We start from the raw sequence: 4,738 nt of genomic DNA, 5'->3' as shown, positions 1-4,738 counted from the left end.
CATATATCTAGTCGGGAGTGGTGCTGACTGAAAACAGATGATTTGGAGCGATTCGCGCGCCATTTGTTGGTCATTCTAAGGACTTACTGAACTACCCTCGTAATTATCTTTTGAAATTAAAAAAATTAAAAAGAAATCGATGAAATTTATAAGAATTTTAAAGAAGTCAGAAAAAGTTGATAAGACTTTAAAATAGTTCAAGTTGAATTCAAAAGAATTCAAATGAATTGGACATTTGTTTCCCAAAAATTTCCAGTGAATTGAAAATAATTTAAAAATATGAAAAAATGTATTAATTTCAGTTAGTTTGAAATGATTTTGGAAAAATTTAAGTCAATAAAAAAGAATGTGGTGAAATTCCTAAGAATTCGAGGTGAGTATTATAAGGCTTTAAGATTAATTAAATAAAAATTTGTTGAAAAGACTCTTTCAAGAATTCAAGATAAATTAATAAGAATACAAGCTGAATTCCAAATGAATTGATTCTTAATTCGCTTTAAATGATTGAAATCAAGGGAAAAAATACATTTTTCTGAAAAAGCCCTAAATTTTTTAAATCCTTTGAAATGTTTTAAAATTCCTTTGAAGTTTTTTAAAAAAAGCCCTAAAATTCTTCAAAATTCCTGGGAATATTTTTATATGCCCTATGATATTTAATATTTTCTAATTACCCTACGAAATCGCTATCTCTTCTCAAATTCTAGGAAATTCATGAAAACCCGATACAAATTTTTTTAAATCCCTCTTCATCATTCAAGTTTTCATATTTGTGAAAGAAAAAAAAACTTTGGAATCTTTCAAAATACCATAAAATATTTCAAATCCTTTAAAGTCTTCTATAATCCCTTGATACTTGTTAAAGATCTTAATAAATGCTTGGAATGTAAAAAAAAATAACCTAAAATATTTCAATTCTCTTAAAATCACATCAAACTTTATCATTCCTTCAAATTAATGAAATCTGCTAACAATTTCGTGGAATATTTCAAAATACTGTAAAATATTTCAAATCTTTTGTAAATCTTGAAACTTTTTTAATCTGTTTAAAATTTCCTAGAACTTTTTAAAATACCCTAAAGTCTTTGAAATCCCTTAAAGATTATTTAAATCTATTAAAAGTTTCTAACAATCTTCTAAATTCTCTAAAATATTTTAAATCCTTTAAAATCATTTGAAATCTGTAAGATCCTTCTGAATACCTTCAAATTATTGAAACCTATTCAAAAATATCTTTCAATCTCTTCATATACCCTAAAATATTTCACATTCTTTTAAATCTTTAAAAATCGCTTGAAACTTATTAAAACTCTTGAAAATTCCTTTAAATTAAAAAAAATAACATAAATATTTAAAACCCTTTCGAAATATTGTAATCTGTCAAAAATTTTTCGGAATCTTTCAAAATACTCTAAAATACATTCGAAATTACTTTAAATTATTAAAATCTGTTAAAAAATATTTTTCTTTCTTTTGAAATACCCTAAAATATTTCAAATTGTTTGACATATTATGTAATCTCTTGATAGTTTTTGAAACTCTTAATGATTTCTGAAAATACCGAAAATCTATCAAACACTTTGAAATTCTTTCAAAATATCGCAATCTTTTAAAAATGTCTTGAAATCTTTCAAAATACTGTTAAATATTTCAAATCCTTTAAAACCCTTTGTAGACCTTGACATTTTTTTTAATTGTTGGAAATTTCATGAAATTTAAAATAATCTCTCAAAATCCCTTCCACGTATTGAAATATATTTTTTAAAATCTTGAAATCTTTTTAATTTTTCTTGAATATTTTAAATCCTTAGAAATCTTTCAAAATCCAAAAAAAAAACTTAGTAAAGCTCTTGGAAATTCCTTGACTTTTTTGTAAGGGCCCTGAAATCTTTACAATCCATTCAAACACCTTCAAATGATTGATATTTGTTAGAAATCCCTTTGCATTTTTTTAAATACCCTAAAATCTTTTAAATCCCTTCAAATTATTGAAATTTGTTAAAAATTCTTCGAAATCATTTAAAATACTATAAAATAATTCAAATATTTCGAAATATTTAGAAAAACCTTTGAAACGCTTAAAAACTCCTTTGAGCTTTTTAAAATACACGAAAATCTGTAAAAATCCTTCGAAATTCCTTCAAATGATTGAAATCTGATAAAAATGTCTTCGAATCTTTAGAAATATCATAAGATATTTCAAATCCTTTGCAATCTTTTGCAAGCCTTGGCAATTTTTAAGGCTCTTGAAACTTCCTTGAAATAAAAAAAATATCTTACAATCTTTGAAAACCCCTACAACTATTGAAATCTTAATACAAATTCTTTGAATCTTTTAAAATATTCTAAAATATTTAAAATCCCTCGAAATCCTTTTAAAACCTTGAAACTTTTGAAAGCTCTTGAAAACTAATTTGAATTTAAAAAGATGCCCTACTATCTTAAAAATCCTTTGAGATACATAAAAATTATTGAAATTAGTTAACAAATTATGGAATCTTTCAAGATACCCTAGAATATTACGATTCCTGCCAAATACTTTGAAATCTCCTTAAGCTTTCTAAAGCTCTTTAAAACCCTTTCAATTAATTAAAATACCCTAAAATCTTTAAAATCTTTTCAAATCCTTACAAATTATTGAAATGTATTAAAAATTCCTGGGAATCTTTTAAAGTACTCTATAAAATATATCAAGCACTATAAAATCGTTCGAAATTCTTGAAACGGTTTTTGAATCCGTTAATCAACTCTTTCGAATTTTTAATAATATCCTAAAACGTTTAAAATCCTTTGGACCTTTCAATTATTGGAATTTATTCAAAAGATCTTTTAGTCTTATAAAATACCCTTAAATATTTCAAATTCTTGGAAATCATTTGAAATCCCCAGAAACTTTTTAAAGCTCTTGTCAATTCCTATGCATTTTTAAAAATATCTTCAAATCTGTAAAATCCTTTCAAATACCTTCAAATTACTGATATCTCTTCAAAATATCTATCAATCTTTGAAGATACCCTTAAATATTTCTAATCCTTTGAAATCATTTGAGATCCCTTGAAACTTTTAAAACCTCTTGAAATTTCCTTAAAAACTTTTTAAAACACCCCAAAATCTATCAAATCTTTTGAAATCCCTTAAAATTACTGAAATCTATTTTAAAATTTTTTGAATTTTCTAAAACATCCTGAAACTTTTGAAATTCTTTCAAATTATTGAAATCTATGGAAAATTTCTTGAAATTTTTCAAAATACCATGAACAATTTTAGATTCTTTGACATTTTTTGTAATCCTTGATACTATTTTAAACCGTCGAACATTTGTTGGCATTTTTAAAAATACCCCAAAATCTTTGAAATTCCTTTAAATTATTGAAATCCATTTAATGTTTCTTGGAATCTTTTTATATTCTCCACAATATTTTGAATCCTTTGAAATCCTTCGTAAATTTTTAAATCTCTTGAAAATTTCTTCGATTTTTTAAAATACCCTCAAACCTTTGAAAATCCTTGAAATTATTGACATTCAAAATTTACGAAATTTAAATTAGACCAAAATCCAAATTAAAAATCCCATTTAACATCCAATAATCAAATTTGATTATTGACATTCCTTTGAATTATTTAAATCTCTTAAATTTTTCTTTAAATTTTTAAACATTCACTAAAATATTTCGAATGCTTCGAAATCCTTTGAAATCCCTTGAAACTTTCTAAAGCTCTTGAAAATTCCTTGGAATTAAAAACAACTAAAATCTTTGAAATTCCTTCAAATTATTGAAATTTATCAATGTTTCTTAGAACCATTTAATGTTCTTTGAAATATTTCCAACTGCTTTGAAATCGTTGATACTTTTTAAATTTGTATTCAATTTCTTATAATTTTTTAAATTGCCCTAAAATCTTTGAAATTATAGAAATTCCTTCAAGTTATTGAAATCTATTAAATGTTTCTTAGAATCCTTTAATATTTTCTATAATATTTCGAAATCCTTTGAAACTTTGAAAGATCTTGAAAATTCCTTGGAATTTTAAAAAGTACCCTTAAATCTGTAAAATTCTTGGGAATCCCTTAAAATTACTGAAGTCAATGAAATATTTCTTGGAACCTTGTCAAATACCTTAAAATATTTCAAAAGAATTCAACAAACATAAAAAAATAGGTATAGACCTGAATTCAATAGGGGCTAGGCCGTAGATTAATTTATTTGGTTAAAGTGACTAATGCGATATTTTTATTTAAAACAGGATTATAGTGACTTTGTGTTTAAAAAGTTGCTAAAAATTAAATTTAGGAAAAAGTGAATTACAGAAATTCTCTAAATTTTGCAATTTTTTTTTCAAATTTCTCAACATTCCCTGACTAACAAACTTCTCTGACCTTTCCCTGATTTATAGAATTGCCCTGATCTGCGGCCGATCTGATAAAAGCTTAAGTTATATTCACAGTCTAGAAATTAAAAAAATCTTTTTTGGATTAGAATATTTTTGTTTTCAAATTTATAATTCGATAGTATCTCGAATAATCGATGATTTCGATAATAGGATCTCGAGTGAGGCACACATTTTACCATATATTTCAGCACGCATGCATCAAATACAACTACTTCATTGGCACTATCGTCTGCCATTTGAATTATAATTCTAAGTCAGCGAATGAGCATACCCTAATCGCCGCATGCGCATTAAAAATTATTTTCATTTTGGCATCTCTGCCAAAATTCAATGTTTTTCCCTCTGTTCG

Source organism: Belonocnema kinseyi, chromosome 4 (genome assembly GCF_010883055.1).
Source record: "Belonocnema kinseyi isolate 2016_QV_RU_SX_M_011 chromosome 4, B_treatae_v1, whole genome shotgun sequence".
In the NCBI taxonomy this organism is placed as follows: Eukaryota; Metazoa; Arthropoda; class Insecta; order Hymenoptera; family Cynipidae; genus Belonocnema; species Belonocnema kinseyi.
This window is presented reverse-complemented; position numbering follows the sequence as displayed.